The sequence below is a fragment of the Fukomys damarensis genome, unplaced genomic scaffold, assembly GCF_012274545.1.
Source record: "Fukomys damarensis isolate Sample0158 unplaced genomic scaffold, DMR_v1.0_HiC HiC_scaffold_7, whole genome shotgun sequence".
Classification (NCBI taxonomy): Eukaryota; Metazoa; Chordata; class Mammalia; order Rodentia; family Bathyergidae; genus Fukomys; species Fukomys damarensis.
The window spans coordinates 26,889,939-26,895,991 of NW_022900919.1; positions in this window are offsets into that span (position 1 = coordinate 26,889,939).

The window sequence follows — 6,053 nt, forward strand, 5'->3', positions numbered from 1 at the left end:
GAGCGGGAGACGAGCCCTCACAGCCTCCTCCCCGGCCCGGTGCGGGTGCCCGATGCTCCTGGCTGCCGCGCGGTCCCCACCTCTCCGGTGAGTCCCAGCGCTCGAGGGCTAGGGATGGGGGCAGCTGCGGCCGAAGCAAAAGTCCCGGGGTAATTCGGAGATGGCGCCTACTGGAGAATGGGGGTTCTCCTCTGGCGGGAGGAATGGGGGCGGCGCGGAGCCGAAGGACAGTAGTGGGAGTCGAGGCCAGAGGACCTGCCCGGGTTGGAAGCTAGAGAAGACTGCAGTTTCGGGGGAGGCGACCCAAGACTGGAGTTGGGGGGGGGTCTTCCGAGCCGCACCCAGCGCTGGACAGTTCTCCTTTGCGACAGTAGAGATCGCCAGAGGATCAGAAATGAACCTCAGGGGGTCTGCAAGGAGTCCTGCTCTCGTAGGGGCACCCTCTCCCCTCACACGCACTGCCGCGGAGGTCCATCGGTGTGCCCCACGCGCCGTCTCCACTTTGGTGGCACTTGGGGGTGGAAAGAGGTCGTTGCATCTAGGGCACTGTTTCAACTTTCGATGCCACATTGGAAAGATAACAGATACCCACCCACGCTCTCAGTGTCCTCTCCTGGTCCTTCCCTTCTGGCCCTGAGAGCAGGCTGAGTGGCCTCCGCACTCGGCTCTGAGTGGCGAGGGCTGTCGCTCTGGCATCAGCACACCTGGCCCGGCTTTGAGTGCCTCAGTGCTAACCGCTCAGGAGAGGCCGCTTGTTTTCCAAAGTCTGTGTTAATGATTTTGTCACGTGGTGAGAAGTAAATTCAGATAAGAAAGTGCTTTCAGCTCCCTGGTTCCTAGAGAAACCCAAATCTCCTCACACTGAAATCGCCTTTATCAGGAGAAGGTTGGGCGGCTGGGAGAACGTTCCTGAAGGCAACACTGACGATGTGTAATCTCATTGTAACATATTTAATCAACGGAGCAGCGAGAGAACGAATAAAGCAAAGGGGTTTGCCTGGGGAGACCAGGCATTTGGTTCCCCAATAAACTGGTGATAAAGGATTGTCTGGAACAGGCTCCTTTGGCCCGAGGGGGGGCTTAAAGCCACATTTTAAAAGAAAATATTGGAGGAAGGCCGGTTCCATTTTGCAGCATTGCCCAGAGGCACATGATGTGTTCAATTTAACATCCATGAAAGTTAAACGGCTTTGCTTGCCTCTTATTTTATTGGATGCATTTTCAAAGATCTCATTAAAGTGCATTTATCAAAGTCCTAACATATGCCCATGAGGTCTTATACACACACAATGAGGCTGATTAATAGAAAGAGAAATCCTAATTTCTATTACAATTTACATCCTCAGGAGACATTTTCCTTTTTGGCAGGGAGGGGGCAGATAATTGGGAAAGTGTGTGTTTCACCTTGCAAAAGAATAGAGTCATTCACTTAAATGCCTTCCTCCTGCACCCATTATTAATTGCTCCCTGGCTCTAAGTTTCCAACTCTCTTATCTACATAGCTTCAAAGCCCTTCTGGTTCTTTCTGCCTTCCTGGTGACAGTGTGGGTGACTGTCTGTCTGGGAGGTAACCCTTGTTCTTCCCCTCCTGGTATTTAAGACTTCATACCACAGTGTGTACCAAAGTGGGGCTGCCTCTCCTTGGTCTTGCACCTGAGGTGAGCTAAGATTTTCCTCTCCTTCACTCTCTGGTCCCAAGTCTAGTTGTCCCACCAGAGGCCTGCTTGGCCCTGGTGTGGCCTCTCCAAAGAGGCACACAGACCTCCCCACAGAGTCACCTCACAGACAGCGGAGATTTCCAGGGACCCTCCATGTCCTTGTCCTTAGGCAGAAGAGAATAGTAGGAGCTGAGACTGAGCAGACCCAAGCCTGACTTCAGATTTTCCAGGTCTGAAGAGGTCTCCTTGTGGGGCATCAGTAGGCCACACCCCTGGATTTCTTTCACTCAGGATGCCAGAGCTGAGCCGCTGCTTCCTGGAGCCCCAACCCCCACACTAAACCCCAGCACTATGGGGCCCTTTGGGACCTGAGGTCTTTAAGGCAGTATCTTTATGGAATGCACAGGGGCCAGAATGGGCGGCCTTTTCCTTGTCGATTGATTTCAAGTGCATGCCACGCTCCGAGGAGTTCCAATATGAGAAAAAAGAAGCCTTTTCCCCTCCAACAAATCTTTGTGTCCTAACATGAATCCCCGATGGAGCAGGAAGGTACACCATCTTTGTTTCAGGGGTGAAAGGAGGGCATGTTGCACCTTGGCACTAGGCAGACAAGGCAGGTGATCTGAGCTGTGAGATGTGGGGGTCAGCACACTAGACCAGAAAGGGAGTTCCCTTTTAGCCTCTTTTCATTCCAAAAAGGAAAAAGAAGGGGTGAAAAGAAATGAAGTCAAATTCGTGTTTGCAAATAAAGGGAAGGACCTTGTACTTTTGATGATTGGGAGTGCTTTTGAGGGTACTGTTAACTAGGGATGCTAAGCTTTGCGCTGCGAAGGTTTGGACCCCTCTAGACTGCTCTAACACCCTCCACCCCCACCTCAGGACTTCCTCCTTAACTCCCCTGGAAGCTGCACCTCGGAACAGGCTTTAGCAGCCTGGGGTGGGGGGTGAGGGCGGGAAGCTCAGTGTCCCCAGAGGCCATTAGCGCCCAGGGCAGAGTTGAGGGAAGGGCCGCTGTCACAGAGAATGCCCATTCCTTACCCAGGCTCAGAGGAGGCTCTCCGCGTGCTAGAGCCTTTCCTAGGCTTCCCTAAATCATCTTTCACTTTTGCCCTGTGTGCTTGGGTGTAGACCTCACCCCCCAACAGGGGGCGCATCACCATGGTGTAGGGAGAGAGAGCTGGGACACAGAACGCCTCAGGGCTGCCCCAGACTCCTGGGCACAGAAAAGGCGCTCGTGTTTGAGCTACCTGGGAAGGTAAACACTGGGTCGACTTAGAGGGCCACTTGTCCTGGAGTGGGGCCACTTAGGCTGTGTACATTCACCTCCCCTTCTGGGCCTCCGCGATTGTTCAGCTCCCTCGTGGTGTGCTCCGGCTGCCTGCGCAGGGCTGCACTCCAACGCGGGATCCGAGCTCCAGATGCCCGAATGAAGCTGTGCTCTGGCCTCGAGGGACAGGTCCTCTTCCTCCCCTCAACCCTAAGTGACTGTCGCTGCATTTGTACCTAGAGCCCCAGCGTGGAGCAGGAAGACTCAGCACCAGGCGGGCAGGGCTCACGGTGCTGCTGGGTGCGAGTTGTTCCTGACCCTAAAGGAAGCTGGGCTCGTTTCCACTCTGCTCAGGGCACCCACCTGAACTTCCTCTCAAGTTCGCAGCATCAGGCCCAGTCTCTTGAGTGCGCACGAGAGCCCCGACCGCAGCCATGGAGCTCAAACTGGGACTAGAACCAAGTCTTCTCTTGGTGTCCAGCGCGAATCTGGCAGCGATCATAAAGAACTCTGAGTGGGGAGACACCCCCCACACACACACCCAGCGGAAACTTGGAGCGCTATGCTGATAGGTTCCCAACCGGCGGGGTAGGGGTGGTGGAGACAATAATGAGGACGCTGGAGAGGGGAAATGGGCTCGAGGCTGGGGCCTTTGCGCCTGCCAGATCCTGAGGAAAAGGAGATCCCGGTTGAAAAAAAGCCAGGCTGTGGTTGGGGCAGCTTTCTGGGGAAGGCTCGACCAGCAATCACCTGTTTCCTTTAGGCAGAAGAGGTGCCTTTGGCTCCTGGACCCTCGCCTATGGCTGTCACAAGCCCAGACCACGAAATCGAGGGGACCCAGGAGCAAGCTCTGGGCATGGGACTTGCCCTGGCCGCCAGCTGGGCCCTTGCTGCTGTCCGTAGGCAGGCCCCTCCTGTGGGACTTGCATTTTATGATCTTCCTCTAACAAGCCCAGTTTCTCCCCTTCAATTACGGGCCTCCCAGCGGTCTCCCTGTGCCTTTTCAATTGCAAATGTTAAAGCTTTGGAAGCGGACGCAGAAACCACAAGGGCAAGGAAGGAACCGGGGACATGGACTCACTGAGTCCCCTGAGACTGGGCTGCACAGGGCGAAGCTGAAGCCAGGCCTGGCCTCTCTAGTTTTCTCTCAGCCTGCCTGGTTTCCCTGAGGCACAAAAGAAGGACTCAGAGCTGGGGGAGGCTGAAGCAGGGGCCCTGGCATGCTAGGGATGGGGCTGGTGGAGGCCAAAGGTCAGGAGTCAGGGCAAACCTGGCCTTTCTGATCCAGGCTGGGACCTGGGGCTCAGGGTTGTCAGAGAGGCCCTTCCTGCCCCTGACATTTTCCGGGCTCTCAGGGTTGTCAGAGAGGCCCTTCCTGCCCCTGACAAATTCCCAGGGCTCTAGATTCACAGAGGAAAAGAGGTCTCCCGTTGCTCTGATCACCTCACCAGGTCCCAGGAGTGAAGGGAGGGGTTCAGTCCCAGGGAAGGAAGTCCTCTCAGCCTAGGAAAGCTAAGATGTGGGACTACAGGGAGGCATGTCATTTCAAGCTGGAACAAACTGGCTCTGAAAGGTGTCTCGGCCAACCCACCCCACCCCCAAAAACCCAAAGTTGTTTCTGGAGATGTGTAAAAGCGGGTTCTTCCTTCTCCACCCAAACCAAGAATTGGCCTGGTCTAACTGGGCTCCACTCCATTGGCTTCAGACTCCATCACTGGTGGCTACACGGGTCCCCAAGAGAGCCCCCTCCCTGGGGACAGAGGACCAAGAGGAGACACAAAAGGAGGGGCCTTTCTGCAATGCTTGGGTTGAGGATCTTTTTCTTGCCAGTTATTTATTTAGCAGCTGAGTAACAGTGGCCAGGGCAGGCCCACCCCATCGCCTGTGTCCAAACTTGCTTCCCGGATTCCTGGAAAACGGACTTCCCTCCTGCAACTGGACAGGCCATAGAGCTCCCACATTAAAGCGGGAGGGAGAGGCAAGACGGGGAGGCTGAGAAAGACAGTCTGGAAAGAGGGGGAAAAAAACACGAAAAATAATGTGTTTGAGGAACACGATTCAAACCAGTTTGTAATTCTTTCAGGGGAAAAAAGAGGGAGGAGGAGAAAGGAGAAAAGAAAAAGTAGGAGGAGAAAGAGGAATCGGGGAGCGACGACATGAAGGGGTTTCCTTAATATTGTGGACGGATTCAGAAATGAATGAAGAGATAGTCCATTGAAAAGGGTTGAATGCCATGACAACTAGCAACAACCTTAGATTTATTCCAAACAGTTAGGACACATTGAAAGAGAGCGTCAATCATGTATTATTTCGCCACTGAAATAAATGCAAAAACCGAGGCGGGACAAAGGCTTCCAACGGGAGCGGGACATTTGTCTACATTTCGCTCATTGTCCGCAGCTTAGCAATCGGTTTGTATTTGTGTTTGCCCGGGTCCGACCACCCAGGACGCGCCGACGAGGGGCTCGCTCCACCCTGGGCCATTGTCACCCACATCACATACTGGGGGCGAGGCAGCTAGGGCAGCAGAAAGCCGCCGAGTGGTTCGGAGAGAGGCGCCCTCACTAGGCGCTGGCAACCCAGGGTGGTGGGGGCGCCGCGGTGGCCCCCGCAGCTGCGCGCAAGAAGGACCCAGGCCGCGGGCTCCACTCGGTCTGCGCCAGGCGTCCCGGGCTGGGGGAGATAGGGGCACAGAGACCGGAACCCCAGAAGGCGACCTTCTCTGCCTTCCTCGCCCCCAGGCCGACCTCCTTCCCGGCGCTCTTGGGGCGAGCAAGCATCAGGTAGCAAGCCTCCCCCTCCTCAATTTTAAACTGGACGGAGGAGCGGTGAGTGGCCTTTTCCTTTCCTCCCGCGCGCGGAGGAGGGCTGTCCCAGAAAAGTTCAGCTCCCGGGCTGGGGCGAAATTGCAATGTTGGCACTAACCTAAAACTGCAAGCCTGGAGCGTGTCCTCCACACGCACACCCGGGGGTTCCAAAGGGAGAGGTAATGGAAGGATTAGCACCGGGGAGGATAGGGGAGGATAACTCGGGAGAACACGCTGCACCGCTGGCCCACCCTGCGACCCGTCCCCAGAGAGCGTCCTCGGCCGGGGTGGTGGCACAAGCCCACCCCCGCCCCGGCCTCA